At 37.1% G+C, this 22,384-nt stretch overlaps 1 protein-coding gene across 14 annotated transcripts in view; it reads left to right on the top strand.

Moving 5' to 3' along the window:
* MINDY3 (MINDY lysine 48 deubiquitinase 3) overlaps positions 1 to 22,384 on the top strand; it is a gene marked incomplete at its 3' end in the record, with an annotated part of 106,938 nt that overhangs the window by 31,051 nt on the left and 53,503 nt on the right. The window lies entirely within an intron of this gene.

Here is a 22,384-nt window from a genome sequence, read left to right as displayed (position 1 = left end):
GATTGCAGGACTATCTTTTTTAGAAAAAGTAAAATATAGATCTCTTTATATGTAGATTTTTATGCAGTAGTATTTATAAACCTGGAACACTTGCATTTTGCTTAAAATTAAGGAGAATTACCACAAGTATTATGATTTGAAACATTTGCTTTGAGAGTGTAGTGGTTTTTCCTGTATTACTTTTAATGTGTATCATTTCCTTTAAGATAGTGGGAAAATTTAATGTCATCTGAGAATTTTACCCTCTTTGCCATTACCTCCATTTCTGGTCTAAATTATTTCTTTCTTGTAGCTTCATATGTTGCCAGGGACATTGAAGTAACACATCTTTGGCCAATCCATGCAGCTAAGGAGACCAGATACATACCTCTGAATAAAATGCCCTTCAGCTTATTGCTCAGTCAGTCTAAATTCATGTATTTACTCATTCAACTTATATTGAGTAAGTACTTGTGTACCTTCTGTTGAAGTATGTAGTATAAACAGGAAGTTCGTAATCCCTGTAGTTCATGGGGAAAATTCTTTCTTTCTTCTATAATTAGATTAAACTGTCACCAAATGTCAGAAGCAAATATTATGATTGAGAAAATAATAGTTACTGTTTTTTGGTGCGGTTTAAATGAGAGCCTTGATCTTATATTTGAATTTTTCTTAAATTTTAGAAATATGTATAGTTAATTAACAGGAACATGAAAGGATATAACATTAAGTAAAAAAATCAGTAAAAATTACATAATTTCAGAATTAAAAAGAACCTTTTGAGAATATTATGCTAAGGAAATAAGTCAGATGGAAAAGTCAAGAGCCGTATGATTTCACTCATGTGAGATATAAAACTGAAAGCAACACATGAACAAGACAAATAATCAAACAAAAAACCTCAGGCAGTGACAACAGTATCGTGGTTACCAGAGGGAAGGGCAGTGGGGGTAGGTAGTAAAGGGTAAAAGGGGTCAAATATATGGTGACAGAAGGAGATTTGACTTTGGGTGGTGAAAACACAGTGCAATATACAGATGATGTATTATAGAATTGTACACTTGCAACCTATATCATTTTATTAGCCAGTGTCACCCCCAAATAATACTAAAAAAAAATTATATAATTTCAGAATTAAAAAGCACCTCAGCACAATCCAGCCCTTCAATTTACTGTTTAAGAAATTTAAGAACTACCCTCCCTCCCTACATTAGGTAATATATGGAAATTATTCGCTTCATGATGAGGTTAGAATGAGAACCTAGTTTTGCTAATTTCTGGTAAAAGTCAAAATTTAAACAGTAAAATTCGCAGACCAATTACACAAGTTATCTTGCTCAATTTTTTTGTAATTGAGCCCACCCTCTTCTTGAATCCTCATTCTGATTAATAGCTGAAGGCATTTCATCCTGCCAATAAAAGGTATGTGTCAGTCTCTCTTGAGTAATATGCATGTTTCTCCTCCCACTCACCCACGATGGCTTCTGCACATCTCCTCCTCTTCTCCCAGCAGTTTCTGTGCACTGAGGTATCTTACGTCACCTGAGATGATTAGGGAAGGAATATCTGGTTCCTGCTGAACTTGGATGAGGTAGCTCATCCCACTTGGCCTCTGTCCTTGCTGCCCTGTGTGCTGTGGCTCAGAACTCTTCCCACCAGGTCTTATGTTCCTTGCTCTGGCTCTTGGTACTAGTTATCATGGTCCTTCTCTCTGCACATTCTACAGATGCTCCTAGGCTCTTCTGTTTCCAGAGCCAGAATATTCTTTCTGTCTCCCTAGGTGTTTCCTCGCCCAGCCCCCCATAGGCTTTCTTTTCTGGCCATGTACTACCTTTGTAGAATATTAGTCAATTATCAAGTTTTGGTTCTTGATATGTATAAATTCATCCTTTTCTGTTTATTAAAATACTAGCTTTCAAAGCTATTGTCTTGCCATGGATTTAACTTAAGAATAGTTTAAATATCAAAACTAAGCAATGACTTTGAAATAATTATTTTGGAAAAGAAGATAGCTAGGTTGTATTTCTTGCATTTTCCCCTAACCGTTAGGAATGTTGACTTGAAATTGAATTTGTTTTCAGTCACCAAAGTTAAAATAAAAATATATACATTCATTCAGCATTTATTGGATGTTTTTCTGCTCTGACAATATGAGAGAAGGTTGTAACTTGTGTAATATACAAAGAAAAATTATAATTAAAGAATTAGTAATATTAAAATCCTTAGGCAAGCCACTTCTCATGGTTTCAGTTTCGTTTTTCATAAAATATGGAGGTTATACCTTCCTCAAAGGGATGTTGTAAAGATTAAGATCAAATTTCTAAAATGCTTCAACTTGCCATAAGAAGAACTCAGCTTTCCCTCAAAAGCCTACACACCTAGTTTGGAGAAACAAGAACATGCACACAAATAACTATAGTGCAAGGGAAAATGAGGAACATTGAAATAAAGTATTACAGAAGTTCAGAGATAGGAGAAAACTTTTCCTACTCTGTTTATGTTGGGGTATAGGAGAGACTTTAAGTAGGAGTTAACTTTTTTTTTTTTAATCCTTGCACGAGGGTATTTTTTGCATTGATTTTCAGAGAGTGGAAGGGAGAGAGAAAGAAACATCGATATGAGAGAGACACATGGATTAATTGCCTCCCACACGCTCCCTGACTGGGGCCAGGGATCGAGCCTGCAACCAAGGTACATGCTCTTGACCAAAACCTGAGACCCTTTAGTAGGTGGGCCCATGCTCTAACCACTGAGCCAAATGGGCCAGGGCAGGAGTTAACATTTTAATGGGGCCAGATGGAATGAGCAAGAAGGTATTTTGGAAAAAATATAGGTTATGTTTGATTCTAATGTACAGTCAAGTTTGAGAACCAGTGGTTAAGAGCATTGGATCTATGAAGGAGACTGGTAAGAAGAAACATTGTAAGTGTAGTGTTGGATAAGAACACAGAGGATTTTAAATACTAACACGTTTTAACCTTTAGTTGGCAAGCACTAGGAAGAGAGTCATTGAAGACATTTGAAAAGAACAAACCACCAGACATAAAATATGAACATTAATCTGTCAGTTTGTAGAATGTATTGAATGGGATGACATGTCAAAGGCATGTAGTCTAGACAGGTAAGAGGTAATGAGATGAAAATGTGCATAGCAAAGAAGGAAAAAAGTGATCAGCTAATATTTATGTACTTCATGCTGAGCAGTGTGTTTTGGATTTGTTTTTTCCTAACCTCAGTATATAGTTATAAAACTGAAGCTCAGATAGTTGAGTAACTCGCCCAGTGTGGAACAGCAGAGGCATAACTGCTTTTGACCACACCTAAGGCCTATGTTCATTCGGCCATAGCATGTTCTGCTGAACCAGTGCCTCTGTGAGAGAGAGTGTACAGGAAAGTAGACTATAGAATTGAGCAACTAGTTATGTATATGAGGGAGAGGTACAGATCGGTAGGTTTTCAAATAAATCTTACTGAATTAATGAACATGTAAAAGAAACATCATGGCAAGTTTGCTTGAAGTCACTGTGTATATATTAGTGGTAGAAAAAAAATCTTTGTTCTAAGTATTTTTTAAAGAGCAACTACAACTATTGATCAAGAATGCTCATTATGCAGCAGTGGCAAACATTTATTTAACAGTGCCAAGCACTATTCTTAGTACTTAATGACTGTAATATATATATTTTCCATTTTCTCACTTCATTCTTATAACTACTCTGTGAATGGCATAGACTAGAGGAAACTGCAGTGCAGAGTAGCTAAGTATCTCTTTTCATTTCATGCAGCTTAATGTCAACATAAGAAACGTCCAAACCTGTAAGGATTTTTGAGTTTATTTGAGCCAAATTGACGACAGTTTCAGGAAGTAAAATCCCAGTGAAATGAGAAAATGCTCTAGAGAATGGCAGTTTTGCGCCTTATTTTATACATTAGAATCAAAGGAGGGAGGCATAAAGAGGGTTACGTGAAATTCATTGGTGGTAGATTGGGGAGGCAGGAGAAAGCAAAGTGGTGAAATCTCTGAGATTGGATAAAAAGTAAAAGGAGTAGACACATACTTCTTTACAGTGTTGAGTATAAGATAGTTAACAATTAACATTTAGCAGCACATAGAGATGGTATGCCAAGAACATGATAACAGTGAGGGTCTCTGTGGTCTTCTGTTCTGGTGGGAGATTGTGCCCTGAGGGACCTGGGAAAGGAGGCTTACTCTGACATTCCAAAGGCATGTTATCGTAGATGCAAAAAGACAATAGACAGGCTCAGTTAAGGTAAAGATTGGCCTTTGTCAAGGAAGCTATAGGCCTAGGACATGACTATCTGCCATGACTTATTTTTAGTTAGGAAGTTTTAATTGCAGACCATCCTATGTGGTTACTTTAGGTCTCTGAGTTTGTAAGGCCCACCATGCAGGCCTCCCCTGAGCTTGTCAGGGTTAGTGTATGGCCCCTTTTCCGTCCACGTTAATAAATAGCAGAGCTGAGATTTGACCCGCAGTAGTCTGATTCCATATAACCGGCATATTTAATCATTGTAATATACTGCCTTATATACTACACTTAACAGAATCTTGAGTGAGGTAATAAATGTGAGATGATTTGGAAGTTTATTTATTACATTTCACAGTAGCTCTGAAAGGTAATTTACCTCATTGATAAGTGAAACTGAGACTGAGAATGTAATCCAAAGACTCTTGTCTGTGATAGAGTTTGTGAGGGAGCCATGCTCTGCATCTCATTCGAGGAGAATGAGGACTCAGAATAAGCTCTGAATGTTCACCACCCAAAGTCACCTCTCCTTAATCACCGCTTATCCCCCTTTACCCTCTCCTACCGCCCCTCCCCTCCCCTTTCCCTTTGCTAATCCCCATACTGTTGTCTGTGTCTGAGTTTTTTTGGGTGGTGAACACACAATACAATATACATATGATGTATTATAGACATATACTTGAAACCTATATAATTTTATTAACGAATCTCACCCTAATAAATTCAATTAAGATTGGAAGAAAAGAGTATGTTATGAATTTAGCAATTAGCCAGGTCTTTGCTTTAAAAGAGCAGTTGAGTAGAAGCATTATTAGGGAGTAAATATTTTAGCATCATAAGCAAGGAAGTTTGCTGGTGAAAGGATGAAATGAGAAGATATTCATTGCTTGGTCATAACAAGTCCAAGAGATGGTATACATAATTTTTGTTTTAAGGGATAGATCACCTAACTTGTTTATTGGCCAAGGGAAGGGAACCTCTTGTAGTAGAAGAGATACTAAATGATCGCAGGAATAATAGTAACCTTGGAAAGATGCACAGTTCTAAAAAGGAAGAATGTGGTGAGAAAAGAAAAAAGCATTTTGAAGTGTGGAAGATTTAAATTGGGAGATCTCTTGAGATTTAAAGTCTGCTGAGAGAGTGGACAAGTTAGAGGCACATAAAGGCATGAAAGTGTTTGAATCAACTGCTTTAAGAAGGAATATAAAAAGGGATCGTGAGAGAAATTTTTAAGTGTGTAATCAACAATAGAGTTGAGATGAGGTTATGGAGGATTATTAAGAATGGAACAACCCAGGAAAGCTTATAGTTAGGTTTTTTTTCTAGCGGTAATCATGGATCTGGCACTGGGAGAGAAAATGGATGCTGTGTGTTTTCCAGGAGAAAAGGCAACAAGGTTAAAATGAAAGATATCTGGGGCAGTGTTCTCACCTTTTTGAAAGATATCAATGCTTATCTGTCATATAATAAACATAGTTTCTTCCAGTTTGTCGTTTGCTTTGAGTTTACTTATGGTGAACATTTAGATTGTTTCTATTTGGGCTGTTACAGACAATGCTGCAGTAAACATTTTTTTTAGATGTCTTTCTGCATATATTCAAGTAGTCCTAGAGAATAGATTCCTGAAAGTAAAGTATGTGTTAACAATTTTATACATAGCTTTATTGAGAAATAACTCACATATCATATAAGTCATCCTTTTAAAATGTACAAATCAGTGGTTTTTAGTAGTTCTGAGAGCTGTGCAGCCATCATGGCATCAATTTTAGGACATGTTTGTCACCCCAAAAGAACCCTTGTACTCATTAGCAGTCACTCCCCGTAATTTCCTCCCCCTTAGCTCCTAGCAACTATTGATCTACTCTCTGTCTGTATAGATTTGCCTATTCTGGACACTTCTTATAAAGAAAAATCACACAACATCTGATCTTCTTTGGCTAGATTCCTTCATTTAGTGTAATGTTTTCAAGGTTCATGCAGGTTTTAGCATGTATCAGCACTTTACTCCTTTTTATTGATAAATAACATTCCATTGTATGGCTTATACCACATTTTATTTATCATTTAGCTTTTTTCCATTTGGACATCATGAATAATGTGGTCAGGAACACACAGGTACAAATTTTTGTGAGAATATATGTTTTCATTTTTCTCTGTTCCATGTGATAACTATGTGTAACCTTTTGAGGAGCTGCTGTTAAACTTTGATAAACAATGCCAAATTACCTCCTAAAATATCCCAACTGGCAAAGTACAAACTCTTGCTTCCAACAGTAGAGACAGTTTTTTATTTTTCTGCATCCTGGCCAACATCTTTAATATATTGCCAGTCAGTTTCTTGACAGGTAATAGCCTATTTTAGTTCACATTTCTCTGATTCCTAGTGAGCCTTTGCTTGATCATTTTTTTTTTGGTATCAGCTTTTAGTATTTCTTCTTTTGGGAATTACCTCTTTATATCGTTCTGACATTTCTGGGCCAGGAGTTTTTTATTTTATTCACAATTTCTAGGAGCTCTTTATAAATTCTCTTAGTTCTTGGTAAAATCTGTTGCAAATATTTTCCCTCATTCTGTCCTGTCTCTGCTAACTTTGCTAATGGCATCTTTTAATGTTTAGCTCTGTATTACTTTTTCCCCAAAGAATTTTCTAATATCCTAACTCCAGTCAATTCTCCACAGATAGGAAACATCTACTCTATCAAATCAATTTTCCCATATGTATGAGTCATATTTTGGACTCTTCTATGCCACTAATCTGTTTGTGAGCTCTTATGTCAAAACAACATTGTTACATAGTTTTATAAAATACTTTGATATTTATTAGCACATGTTTCCTAATACTGTACTTTTTCAAAATTGTCATAGTCAACATTATTCCAATTGAACTTTTCTCAGCTTTTTAAATTTCAGTTTTAAGAACTCTTAAGATTTTGATTGAGGTTACATTATAATTATAGATAAATTTGAAGTAGTGACATCTTTATAACATTAAGTCTTTCCCTCTAAGTTGTTTTTATGACTTTTAATGAAATTATATATTATTGATCATATGGATCATATAGTTCCTGAAACCATGTACTTTATTCTACCTCAATTGTTAGAACTGTCTTTTGCTCCTGCAATAGACTAGAAATAAAACTGCATTATAACTAGTTACCTAATTTCCTTCTTGCCCACTCCCTCAGTCCTTCACAGTGGCTGCTGTTATGTATTTAAAATTAAATCAGATCATGATTCCCTTATTTAAAGCCATTGAATGGCTGGCTTGTCCTTGCACTTAAAATGCAAATTCCTTACTTGTGGTGTAGTCTCTGTCTAACTGCCATCTGTCTGCATTTGTACTACATGATGAACTTCGAGCTGAGGCTTTCTTTCATTTTGTTTTTCTATAGGTCAATTTTCCCATGGTCTATTTTCTGTCTGAAAGAAACTTCTCTGTTTATATATATTATACCTGCATTCTTTTGTATGTTTATTTGATGATTTTTTAAATTTTGTTTTCATTTTATGTGATTGAAATAGTCAACTCTTATAAACCAGAAACCTAGAAAAGTATTTGGTTTATCAGAGTTAATGTGAGAAAAGGTCAAAAGTGCTTGTTTTCTCCAAATTTTGTTGCTTGCAAATTTAGTTACTTTTACTGTTGACAGTATTATAGATGCCCCCCATTTCCTGCCTCTTTGCCTGCCACCACCAAACCCCCACCCCACCTCAGGCCTTTTCCACACTATTGTGTGTGTACATGAGCTATGCATATATGCATATAAGTTCTTTGGTTAATATCTTCCCTTTCTCCCCCCATCCACCGCCCCTCTGAGATGTCATTCTGTTCCATGCATCAACGCCTCTGAACCTATTTTGTTCGTCAGTTTATTTTGTTCTTTAGATTCAATGTATAAGTGAGATCATAGGATATTTGTCTTTCTCTGACTGACTTATTTTGCATAGCATAATCCTCTCAGGTCCATCCATGCTGTCCCAAAGGGTAAGAGATTCTTCTTTTTTACAGCTGCATAGTAGTCCATGTTGTAAATGTACTACAGCTTTTTTATCCACTCATCTACTGATGGGCACTTGGGCTGTTTCCAAATATTAGCTATTGTAAATTGTGCTGCTATGAACATAGGGGTGCATACATTCTTTCTGATTGGTGTTTCAGGATTCTTAGGATATATTCCCAGAAGTGGGATCACTGGGTCAAACGGCAGTTCCATTTTTAATTTTTTAAGGAACCTCCATGCTGTTTTCCATAGTGGCTGCACCAGTCTGCATTCCCACCAGCGGTGCACTAGGGTTCCCTTTTCTCTGCATCCTCACTAGTACTTACTTGTTTTTTTATTATAATGTTTTTAATATGTTTTTTAAAATTGATTTTAGAGGGAGAGAGAAACATTGATGTGAGAGAGAAACATCTATTGGTTGCCTCCCACACGCACCCCCACCAGGGATTGAACCTGCAACTTGGGCATGCCCTGACCAGGAATTGAACCAGTGACCTTTCCATGCATGGGATGATGCTCAAGCAACTGAAGCGCACCAGCCAGGGCAGCAGTTGTTTTTTGTTGCTTTATTGATGATAGCCATTCTGGCAGGTATGAGGTGGTACTTCATTATAGTTTTAATTTGCATCTCTCTGATGATTAGTGTCTTTGAGCATTTTTTCATATATATTGATCATCTGTATGGCCTCTTTGGAGAAGTGTCTATTTAGGTCATGTGCCCATTTTTAAGTTGGATTGTCTTCCTTTTGTTGAGTTGTATCAGTTCTTTATATATTTTGGAAATTAACCCATAGGCGAATATGTTCTCCCACACAATGGGTTTCCTTTTCATTTTTTTAAAAAAATACAGCTTTACTGATTTCAGAGAGGAAAGGAGAGGGAGAGAGAGAGGAATAGAAACATTAATGATGAGTCATTGATCAGCTTCCTCCTGCTGGGGATCCAGCCTGTAACCCTGGCATGTGCCCGACTGAGAATGGAACTGCAATCTCTTGGATCATAGGTCGATGCTCAACTGCTGAGCCACACTGGTTGGGCGATTCCCTTTTCATTTTGTTGATGGTTTCTTTTGCTGTGCAGAAGCTTTTTAGTTTGATGTAGTCCCATTTGTTTATTATTTTTCTTTGTTTCTTTTGCCCTTGGAGATGTATCAGTGAAAACACTGCTACATGAGTTGTCTGAGATTTTACTGCCTGTGTTTTCTTCTAGGATTATTATGGTTTTGCAACTTACATTTAAGTCTTTTAGCCATTTTGAGTTTGTTCTTGTATATGTTGTAAGTTTGTGGTCTAATTTCATTTTTCTGCATGTACCTGTCCCAATTTTCCCAATACCATTTATTAAAGAGACTGTCTTTACTCCATTGTATGCTCTGGCCTCCATTGTCAAATATTAATTGACTGAAATGGCATGGGTCTATTTCTGGGGTCTCTGTTCTGTTCCATTGATCTATATACCTATTCTTGTTCCAGTACCAGCTGTTTTGATTATAGTGGTTTTGTAATATATTTTGATATTCAGTATTATGATCTCTCCAATTTTGTTCTTTCTCAACTCTTTGGTGTCTTTTTTGGTTCTATATAAATTTTTGGAATATTTGTTCTAGATCTGTGAAATATACTATTGGTATTTTAATAGGGATTGTGTTGAATCTATAGGTTGCTTTGCATAGTATGGATATTTTAATGATGTTAATTCTTCCAATCCATGAACATGGTATATCCTTTCACTTGTTTATATCTTCCTCTGTTTCCTTTTTCAATGTCCTTTAGTTTTCTGTGTACAGGTCTTTTACCTCCTTGGTTAAGTTTATTCCCAGGTATCTTATTTTTTTTTGTTGCAGTGGAAAATGGAATTGTTTTTTTCAGATTCCCTTTCTGAGAGTTCATTATCGGTGTATAAAAATGACATCGATTTCTGGATGTTAATTTTTGTATCCTGCTATTTTGCCTAAATCATTTATTGTATTTAGCTTTTTTTTGGTGTAGTCTTTTGAGTTTTCTAAGTACAATATCATGTTATGTGCAAATAATGACAGTTTTACTGCCTTCATTCCAATTTGAGTGCTTTTGACTTTTTCTTTTTGTCTGATTGCTGTGGCTAGCACTTCCAGTACTATGTTGAATAATAGTGGTGAAAGAGGATATCCCTGTCTTGTTCCTTTTCTTAAGGGAAACGCTTTTAGTTTTTCCCCATCAAATATGATGTTGGCTGTAGGTTTGTCACATATGACCTTTATTATGTTGAGGTAAGATCTCTCTATTCTCACTTTTCTCATAGTTTTTATCAAAAATACACTCTACACTCACAAGTTTAGTCAGTCCCTCCTAAACAGTGTTTCTTATATTTGTGTGATTTTAAGAACCACTTAGAAAGTTAAAACAAACCAAAACCAAAACCAAATTCCTAAACTTCATCACAGACTGGGAGAATCGGAATCCTCAAAGGAAGGCTGGAAATCTGTTTTTAACAAGTGCCCTGGTAGTTCTTATTATAACCAATTTATTGAGCAAATTCAATTGATTAGGCTAAAAGCAAGTATTGTTTCCCAAATTTTCCAATCTATGTGAGATTTCAAGCAAGAGCACATTGCACTCCCCTGCCCATGTATTTTTTGTTATTATTAAAATAGCCTAGACCAGCATAAAACTTTGGGAAATATATCCTCCCAGTGCAGGCTAGAACTGTGACTGGGGTTGCTTGTGGTCTAGCTGAAAGATACTGTATCCTTCCTTTTCAAGATCCAGATTCTCTATATTGGCAACAGAGTATGGGAAGAGGGGAATTAGAGGTCTTCAGAGTGGTTGGTGGTGGAGGGCAGTGTTCTAAATCTTCTAGAGTCCCACTTTATCCAGACCCCTTGTTTCAGTGAGGACCCTCACAGAAAAGGGTAACCATGGCTTCTGCCTTTGGCCCCTGTTGGTGGTTCATTCTTCATAGGATGGATGTAAAAGAATAAAAAAATTGGTGCTGGATTTTGTTGAAATCTTTTCCCATGTCTATTAATATGATCATGTAATTTTTATTATTCATTTTGTTTATGTGATGTATCTCACTTATTGATTTGTGAATGTTGTACCAGCCTTGTATCTCCAGAATAAATAACACTTGGTCATGGTGTATGATCTTTTTACTCTAGTACTGGCTCTGATTTGCTAATATTTTGTTGAAGATTTTAGCATCTATGTTCATCAGGGATATTGGCGTGTAATTTCTTTCTTTGTAGTGTCTTTATCTGGTTTTGGAATTAGGATAATGCTGACCTAATAAAAATAGCTTGGAAGTCTTCCTTCCTCTTGAATTTTTTGGAATAATTTGAGGAGGATAGGTGTTAGTTCTTCTTTGAATGTTTGTTAAAATTCCCTGTGAAATCATCTGTTCCAAGACTTGTTTGCTGGGAGTTTTTGATTACTGCTTCAGTTTCATTAGTTGTTATCAGTCTACTCTGGTTTTCTGATTCTTCCTTATTGAGTTTTGGAAGATTATATGTTTCTAGGAATTTGTTTATTTTGTGCAGGTTTGTTGGCATATAGTTGTTCAGAGTATTTTCTTATAATCCTTATATTTCTGTGATGTCAGTTGTTACTTCGCCTCTTTCATTTCTGATTTTATTTATTTGGATTCTCGCTCTTTGTTTTTTGATGAGTTTGGCTAAAGGTTCATCAATCTTGTTTATCTTTTCCAAGAACCAGCTCTTGGTTTCTTTGATCTCCTGTATTATTTTTTTTAGCTCTGTGTCATTTATTTCTGCTCTGATTGTTTTTATTTCCTTCCTTCTACTTATTTTGGGCTTTTCTTGTTGTTCTCTTCCCAATTCTTTTAGTTGTAGGGTTAGATTTTTTATTTGAGATTTTTTTTGTTTCTTGAGGTAGGCCTGTAATGCTGTGAATTTCCCTCTCAGGACTGCTTTCGCTGTGTCCCATAGATTTTGGGTTGTTGTGTGTTCATTTTCATTTGTTTTGAGGAAGTTTTTGATTTCTTTCTTGATCTCTTTTCTAACCCATTCATTGTTTAATAACATGCTATTTAGCCTCCATGTGTTTGAATGTTTTTGAGGTTTTGTTTTTTTAGTGTAGTTGATTTCTAGTTTCATGCCATTGTGATCGGAGAAGATGCTTGATATGATTTCAGTCTCCTTCAACTTTTAGAGAATTATTTTGTGTCCTAACGTGGTCTTTCTTTGGGAATATCCCATGTGCACTTGAGAAGAATGCTTATTCTGCAGCTTTGGGATGAAATGTTCTGTAAATATCATTTAAATCCTTCTGATCTAGTGCGTTAAGGTTGCTGTTTCCTGTTGATTTTTGGCTGGAAGATCTGTACATTGATGTCAGTGGGGTGATAATATCCCCTGTATGACAGTATTACTATGCGTCTCTCCATTAAAGTTCTCCAGAATTTTAAAAAATATATTTCAGTGCTCCTATATTGGGTGCATATATGCTTATCAGGGTTATAGTCTCTTGTTGGATCGATTCCTTTGGTAGTATCTAGTGACCTTCTTTGGCTATTGTTGTCGCCTTTGTTTCACTCTCTATTCGTTTAGATATAAGTATTGCTATCACAGGTTTTTTTTGTTTGCTTGTATTGGCATTGAAAAATTTTTTTCATTCTTTCACTTTCATCCTGTTTGAGTCTTTTGTTCTGAGGTGGATCCCTTGTAAACAGCATGTATATGGGTCATGTTTGCTTACCCATTCAGATACCCTGTCTTTTAATTGGAGCACTTAAACCATTTACATTTAAGGTCATTATTGATAGGTACTTATTTACTGCCATTTTTATTTTTTATGCCTATATTCCTTTCTCTCTCTCTTCTTCTCCTTATAATAGTCCTTTAACATATCTTGCAATGCTGTTTTGGTGGAAATATACTCCTTTAGCTTTTTTTTGTTTGGGAAACTCTTCATTTTACCTTTAATTTTGAATGATAGCCTTGCTAGATAGAGCAGTTTTGGTTTTTGATCCTTGCTTTTCATTACTTTGAATACTTCATGCCATTCCTTTCTGGTCTGCAGTGTTTCTTGTGAGAAATCAGCTGACAGCCTTATTGGGGCTCCCTTGTAGGTAACTGACTGTCTCTCTCTTGCTGCCCTTAAGATTTTCTCTTTGTTTTTAACATTTGTCGTTTTAATTATGGTGTGCCTTCGTGTGACTCTCTTTGGGTTCATCTTGATTGGGACTCTCTGTGCTTCCTGAACTTGTGTGACCTTTTCCTTACTAGGTTAGGTAATTATCTCCCTCCCTCCCTCCCTCCCTCCCTCCCTCCCTCCCTCCCTCCCTCCCTCCCTCCCTCCCTCCCTCTTTCTTTCTTTCTTTCTTTCTTTCTTTCTTTCTTTCTTTCTTTCTTTCTTTCTTTCTTTCTTTCTTTCTTTCTTTCTTTCTTTCTTTCTTTCTTTCTTTCTTTCTTTCTTTCATATATCTTTATTGATTTCAGAGAGAGGAAAGAAGAGGGAAAGAGAGAGATAGAAACATCAATGATGAGAGAGTCATTGATTGAGCCTGCAACCCGGGCATGTGCCCTGACCGGGAATCGAATTCCGATCGTCTGGATCCTAGGTTGACGCTCAACCACAGAGCCACACCTGGCTGGGCTCTGTCATTATTTCTTCAGACAGTTTCTCTATCCATTGCTTGCTTTATTCTCTCTCTGTGTTCTCTATGATGTGGATATTGCCCCTTCCCATGTTGTGCCAAAGTTCCCTTAAACTTCCCTGGTGTTTTTTAAGTATTTCTTCTTTTTTCTGCTCGGATTGATTTTTCTGTGTTGTCTTTTAATTCACTAATTCTAATCTCTCCTTCTTCTAACCAACTGCTAATTCTTTCTAGTGTGTTCTTTATCTCAGCTGTTTCACTCTTCATTTCTGACTGGTTGTTTTTCATGGATTTTCTTTGTTTTTTCATGCTGTTGAGCATTTTAAAAATCATTATTTTATGCTCTTGTTTCTGATAAATTGCTTGCCTCCATTTCATTTAATTCTTTTTCTGGAGATTCCTCCTATTCTTTCATATGTGTCTTGTTTCTGTTTCCTCATTTTTGCTGTTTCTTTGTGTTTGTTTCTTTGTGTTGGATAACACTGCCATGCTTCCTAGTCTTGGTTGGGTGGCCTTCTTGTCAGACCCAACGATGTAATCTTGATCTTCTGAGCTGCAGACTGTAGGAATGTCCCTTGTATGGCTTATGTGGGCCTGTTGTATTTGGGTCTGGATTGCTGTTGTCCTTGGATTGCTGTTTATGAATGGACTTAGCCCTCAGGCTTGCTGAGTGTGAGGCTCAGCCCTGACCACGTTTTGCCAACTGTTACACAGGTGCCCACAGAACAAAACAAGACCAAACTGAAAGCAACACGAAAAACAAAAACAACAATAAAAAAGACTAAAAGAGAAAAATGGGAATACTAAAAGACATGAGACCAAAAGAATTAGAGGAGGAAAAAAGAACTCAAAAAAGAGAATATGAAAGAAAAGAAGGAAAAGTAAAGAATTAGAATAAGAGTAAAAAAGAAAAGAAAAATAAATTGAAATAAGAATAAGAATTAAAAAAAGTAATAATAGTGAATAAAATAAAATATAGAATTGGAAAAGAAAAATGGCCAGAGAAAATAAAAAAATAAAATAAATGAAAAATAAACATAAGAAAAAGAATTGAGAAAGAGGGAAAAATGAATAGAATAAAAGGAAAGAAGAATAAGATACGATAGAAGAATGAGAAAAAAGAAAGAAAACAACCCACCTTTGGATCTGCTATTTGTGGAGCTCTCTGGATTTTGCTCTAATGCTGTTGAATCTGGCCCCTTGGTGTGTCAGTCTGGGCATCTCGGGAGGTTCTCTGTTGTAAGCCAGTGTGAGTTGCTGTCCCTGCCTGGCCCTAGCCAACCTGACTGAAGCATGGCAGGGCGGAGCCCCAAGTAGTCCAGCAGGCGGGGCCTCTTTAGCCCAGAGCCTGCGTCTGCCTAGGGTCTTGCACCTTGAATGTCCCAGTTCTGGACCCCCCATGGAGGGTCCTGGCCAGGATGGTTTAAAAAGACTTGCATTGGGAATTGTGCCTGTAGGTTGTGTTTCCCTTGGGGGGGTGGAACGAACACTTCATCTCCTTCCAAAGCCTCAGGTTTGCCTTGCACACTAGCACCTTCTTACTGCCACCCCAAGCAGAAAGGGATAAAGAAAATCAGCCCTGCTTGGCAGCGAATCTTTTAGCAAGGCAGGCCCCGGCTTGCATGGCCTCCACCCAGCCTGCAACCAGGTCAGATGTTCAAATGCTCCACACCACCAGACCCAGCTGCACAGGCACAGATTTCCAGCCCAGAGCTGTTCCCCCTTGCCTTGGATCGCAGCAGGACAGGGCAGAGCCAGCTGTTCCACAGGCGGGGGAAGGGGTGACTGCGGTCAAGGCGGGCAGGTCTGGTCCTCTTTCCCAGTCCACACTGTCTGGCCGCATCCTGTTCTCTGCAAGAAGTTCTTCCAGAGAATAAAGGGTCCCTCAAACTCACTGCTGGGTGTACTCATTAGGCCCCTTTGCCCCCCGCCACCCGAATTCTGGCACGTGGCCCCTCCCTCAGACACAGATCAGGGCAAACTTCCCAGGTTGGTGGTGTAACAAAGCAGTCGCTCTTTGCCTGGGATGGGGGATCTGAGTCTCCCAGGTGGACTGATTCCCACCACCCGATGCTATGCAGGCTCCCATTCCCTTTCTTGTTGCTTTGGATTGGGGACCCCTGCACGAGGCTGGGACCCCACGCTCCCAGGGGGAAGGGCTGCACTGCCACACCTTTCCTACAGCTTCCCAGCTGCACAAGTTGCCTTGCCCTCTCTATGTCTCCTCCTGTCCCCTCTCCATGCTCCCCACTCACAGTATTTCAGATGAGCTATACTTCAATTGGTTTTTCAAGCCCAATGCTCTGCAGTTTAGTCACAAGTATGGTCTGGTGCTGGGAGCAAACTGACAGAGCTTCCTGCTGCTCTGCAGCCATCTTGGCATCCCCTGTAAAAATATATTTAATTAGCTAGAATTAAGTTGCCAGATTAAAATATATGGGATCCCCAGTTAAAATTGAATTTCAGATAAAGAGTTAATATTTTTTAGTGTAAGCGTATCTCATACAGTATTTGGAATATACTTAAGACTAAATTTCATCTGACTTAAATTTAACTGGACATCTTGTGTTAACTCTCTAGCATCCTGACTTCTTGGGAATCCAACAACCAACTAGTAAGTGGGTTTAAAAGGATCCTCACTTTCAGAAATTAATTTCACAAAAGTCATGGCTCAAATTGCATGTACTTTGCCTGTGAGATAACCACGCCTTTCTTAGCACCTTATTGCTTATTATTTTAGCTATTCTAACCTTCTTATAAAAAGTTTTTTATTAAAAAAATTTTTTTTGATCCTCACCCAAGGATGTTTATTGATTTTAGAGAGAGAGAAAGGGAGAGAGAGGGGTAAGGGGAGAGAGAGAGAAACATCAACATGAGAATCACTGATCAGTTGCCTCCCATATGTGCCTCTATCAGGGATTGAACCTGCAACCTAGGTATGTTCCCTTACCGGGAATCAAACCTGCAGCCTTTTGGTGTACAGGACAATGCTCCAACCAACTGAGCCACCCAGCCAGGCTTTTTATGTTTTTAAACTACAGATTCTTTACCTTACTTACTTAAGGACCCTGCATAATTTCATCCCAGCTAAATTTTTAGCCACCAATAACCTATGCTTGAACGAAATTATGCTATTTACTGTCATGTTTTTGTTCATGCTACTCCTTGTACCTAAATCTCTCCCATCTATGTCCGTGCAGTCCTTCAGTGCCCACATCATATGCTGTCCCTTCCTAGGAGAGCTTCCTCATTCTCATAGCTAAAAGGGATCTGTCTTACCTCTGAGTACCATATTCTGTGTCATAACCAACTATTTTTATTTGGGGAGGATGATTTTTTAAATTTTTTATTCTCACCTGAGGATATTTTTTTCCATTGCTTTTCAGAGAGAGTGGAAGGGGGGGAGAGAGAGAGAGAGAGAGTGAGAGAGAGAGTACTATGTCAGAGCAACACATCGATTGGTTGCCTCCTGCACACCCCCAACCAGGGCTGGGATTGAGCCTGCAACTGAGGTATGTGCCGTGCCGTTGGCTGGAATCAAACCTGGGACCTTTCGGTCTGGGGGCCGACACTCTAACTACTGAGCAAAACCGTCTAGGGTGAGGGTTATTTGTTTTTTCAATTGCAGTAAGAATATTTAACATGAGTTCTAACATCTTAATGAAATTTTAAGTTAAGATACAGTATAACTATAGATAAGAATTTATACAGCTGATTTCTAGAACTTACTCCTCTTACATAACTGGAACTTTGTATCTATTGTATAGCAACTCCCCATTTCCTCCTCCTCCCAGGTGTCCACAACCACCATTCTATGCTTCTATGAGTTTGACTACAGTATTTTAGATACTTCACATAAATGGAATCACGAAGTGTTTCTCCCTTCTGTGACTTGCATGTTTCACTTGCATGTCTTCAAGGTTCATCCATGTTGCCACATATGGTAGGATTTCCTTCTTTTGTAAACCTGAGCAATATTTCATATCATGTGTGTGCTACAATTTCTTTATCCATTCATTTGTAACTGGACATTTAGGTTGTTTCAACATCTTGGCTACTATGGATAATGCTGCAATGAGCATGGGAGTATAGGTATCTCTTTGAGATCCTGATTTCAATTCCTTTGGATTAAATACCCAAAAGTGGAATTGCTGTGTCATATAGTAGTTCTATTTTTAATTTTTTGAGGAATCTCCATACTGTTTTCTATAGCAGCTGTACCATTTTACATTCCTACCAACAGTCTACAAGGGTTCCAATTTCTATACATCCTCATCAACACTTGTCTCGTATATTTTTGATAATGTCCATCCTAACAGGTGTGAAGTGATACCTCATTGGGTTTTGATTTTCATTTCTCTGAAAATCAAAGATGATGTTCAACATCTTTTCATATACTGCTGGCAATGTCTATATATTCTTTGGAGAAAAGTCTATTTAAGTTCTTGCCCAGTTTTAAATTGGGTTATTTGTTTTTTTGTAACTGAATTGTAAAAGTTCCTTATATACTTTGGAAATTAACTCCTTATCAGATACATGGTTTTCAAAGAGTCTTATCATCTTTTTCACCATATTCCTCCACTGTGCTTAGCATTGTTCTTTTCAATACTTGTCAGTCAGGGTGTGTTAAATAAATTTAAAGCAGTTACCTGGTTTCCAAGTCAGCATCAAGGTTGAAAAGGAACTTCTGTAGACACCTTATGACAGCAGTGAGAAGTGATAGTTGAGAATGGAGGAGAAGCCTATAAAAAAACCAAACTCAGGAATTTAAAATTCTGCATATATATATACAGTCTCATGGACTGAAGCAAATAAGGATCGATAAGGACCAATAATGATTAATCTTAAATGCTAGGCTAAGAAAAACAATTAGACAAAAATCATAAAATATAATGACATAATTATTAGAATTTTCTGCAAATGTAAATGAACTTACTTTAGACTTAGTGAGAAGTCTCATAAGTAAATTCTTTAAGTTATAATAAGTGAGAATATTATATCCTTACTCTAATTGCAACTTTGTACAATAATAAATATTCTTTTTTTAAAAATTGAGTTTATTGGGGTGACATTGGTTAATAAAATTATATGGGGTTCAGGTGTACAATTCTATAATATATCATCTGTATATTGTATTGTGTGTTCACCACCCCAAGTCATGTCTCCTTCCATCTCTGTTTATTCCCCTTATACCCTCTTCTACCTCCCCCCAAGCCCCTTTCCCTGTGGTAATCACCATACTGTTGTCTGTGTCTATGAGGGGTTTTTTTTTGGTGTTTTGTTTATTTTTGCTTAATCCCTTCACCTTTTTCATTCAACCTGCCTTTCCCCCTTCCCTCTGACAGCTTTCAGTCTGTTCTCTGAATCTATGGGTCTGTTTCTGTTTTGTTTGTTAGTTTATTTTGTTCATTAGATTCCACATATAAATGAAATCATATGGTACTTGTCTTTCTCTGACTGGCTTATTTCACTTAGCATAATACTCTCCAGGCTCATCCATGCTGTCACAAAGGGTAAGATTTCTTCTTTCTTACGGCTAAGTAGTATCCGTTGTGTAAATGTACCACAGCTTTTCTACCTACTCATCTACTGATGGGCACTTGGGCTGTTTCCAAATCTTGGCTATTGTAAATAATGCTGCAGTGAACCTAGGGGTGCATATTCCTTTGAATTAGTGTTTCAGGTTTCTTTGTATGTATTCCCAAAAGTGAAATTGCTGGGTCATAAGGCAGTTCCATTTTTAATTTTTTGAGACAACTCCATACTGCTTTCCACACTGACTACCAATCTGCATTCCCACCAGCAGTGCACGAGAGCTCCCTTTTCTCCACATCCTTACCTACACTTGTTTGTTATTTATTGATGATAGCCATTCCGACAGGTGTGGCTATCATCAATAGTGATTTTAATTTGAATCTCTCTGATGATTAGTGTCATTGAGTATCTTTTTATGTAATAATAAATATTCTTGATGATGCACTTTAGCTATCAAAAGTAGATAAATATTTTAAGTATACTGTTTAAGGAGACAGGATTAATACATTTTAAAAATAATACTGTTTAGACTCCATGCTTAAGCATGTGATTAGTGACCTAATATGAATAATTTTTTACTCAAGAATTATGAACAGCTACTTTGTTTTATTGAGTATCATAACATTATTATAAATATGCTATTCTAGACATTTGCTTAAAATTCCAAGAACAAAGATGATGTAGTAGCCAATTGTAACACTAGGTGGTGGTAACTGATTTTAGAAATTAAAGTGTGAAAATGTTTCTAACTTATGTATTCTTTTTTGAACTCGGAACATTTAGCGCAGGCTAACATTTCAGGAGAGGAGGGAAAAATTTGCAAGGCTGTACAGTACCATTTCTACCTGTTTGAGCTCCTCACCTCCACTCCATCTTTTTCCTTTGAATGCTATAATCCAATGCTTCTCAAATTCATTGGTGTCATGCCCTTTATACTCTTAAAATTACTAAGCATCCTAAAGAGCTTTTGCTAATGTGGGTCATAAGGAAATAATAATTATTTTTCTTGTTAGAAATTAAGACTGAGAATTTTTTTAAAAAATATATCTTTATTGATTTCGGAGAGAGGAAAGAAGAGGGAGAGAGAGAGATGGGAACATTAATGATGAGAGAGTCATTGGTCGAACCCACAACCCGGGCATGTGTCCTGACCGGGAATCGAACCTCGATCGCCTAGATCCTAGGTCAATGCTCAACCGCTGAGCCACGCCCAGCTGGGCAAGACTGAGAAATTTTAAAAGATGTATTAATTCATTTTAAAATAACAATAATGCACCCAATACTTGTTAATGTAAATATTTTTGATAAAAAAAATAACTATTTTCCAAAGCAGAAAGAAAATAGTAAGAAGAAACACTTTGCTTTAAAATTTTTAAGTCTCTTTAATGTCTAGGTTATTAGTGGACAGCTGGATTCCCATATTTGTTTATAGATTCAGCCTATTGGAATATAACGTATCATTTAGTCTCTGGAAAGTTTCACTCCATACTCATGAGAGTGTAAGAGTAAAAAGGCAACTAGTGGCTTTTTATGAAAATTATTTTAATTTCATGTGTTTTCTCAAAGGGTCTTGTGGCCCCTGAAGAGTCTAAAACTACAATTTGAGAACTATTGCTACACCTCCTCTGTGCCTATAGGAAGTTAATGAAGAAATTCAAACTATATGCATAGGTGCCTTCTATTAATTTTGAATTTACAAATCCTAAAGGTTAAACTACCAGTTTTTGGCTTATTCCACCTGGATGTTGTACTTAAGGATATATTTACAACAAAAATGACCAAGTTGATATTATCACATTAATTGATAAGAAAAATGTAATTTTCTAATAGGAAAAAGCACAAAGGACCAGATAGTTGAAAGATACAATTTTTAACCAGAAAAAATGCTTATTAGAGATACATATGGACCCAAATTATTATCAGAGTTCTATTTTTTAAAAAATATATTTTTATTGATTTCAGAGAGAGGAAGGGAGAGAGAGAAACATCAATGATAAGAGTCATTGATTGGTTGCCTCCTGCATGCCCCCTGCTGGGGATGGGCCCACAACCCAGGCATGTGCCCTGACGGGATCGAACCAAGATCTCCTGGATCCTAGGTTGGTGCTCAACCGCTGAGCCATGCTGGCTGGGCTATCATAGTTCTATTTAATGTATATTAGCTGAAAGCTGTAGGCGATGAAGACTTTGATATCATCACAGTTACACCTCTGTTGTGAAATAATCTCTTATCTCCTCATTCCCTATGCTTTGTCTGTTTTTTCTGATCTGTATCCAGGACCTCAGTCCTCACCTCTGTGCTGATGATTCCCAACACTGCCCCACCCTGACCTCTCTTCCTGTGTTCCTGAGCCTGCCTTCCAGTTGTGTATCTCTCTAGGTAGAACTCCTCTGCCTTCCTCAGTCCCAGTTTATGTAGAACCAAACTCATGCTCTCCCTTCATATCACTCCGGCACCTACTCCTCCTTAATTCTCTCTTTTAGTTAATCACCATTTATCAGATCCCTCAGGCTAGAAACCTTTAAGGACACTTTGACAATTTCTTTACCCCTTAAATACACTGAATTTTCATGTCTCTCTGATGTTTCCTCTGCCTTGAATTTTTTTCTTATCCTCTCTTAGCCTGGGAAATTCCTACATATGGTTAAAGATTCATCTCACATATTACCACTTCTGTAACACAGTTAGCAGATATTCTTATATCAGTGTAAGAGTGTGTGTGTATATGTATTTGTATTTGTGTAAACAGAGAGAGAGCACACATTTTTTCATCTGTCTCCCTTGATAAATTATCAGCCTTGTAAGGCAGATAGTACTATTCATCTTTACTTCTCCAGTCTTTATCACACTTTGTAGGTTTATTTATAGGAGAGAGAGATGGTATCAACTGTCCATGTTTCAAGTTTTGTGCGGGTAGGTTCATTGCTACCCAATGATAAATTTTACAAATTATAATTGACTTATCCATTTGCTTTTCTAAATGAAAGTCAGTTTAAGTTAATCAT

Source organism: Miniopterus schreibersii (genome assembly GCF_964146895.1).
Source record: "Miniopterus schreibersii genome assembly, chromosome: 1".
NCBI classification, from domain to species: domain Eukaryota; kingdom Metazoa; phylum Chordata; class Mammalia; order Chiroptera; family Miniopteridae; genus Miniopterus; species Miniopterus schreibersii.
Note: the sequence above shows the minus strand (reverse complement) of the source record. Positions and strands in the feature narration are given on the sequence as shown.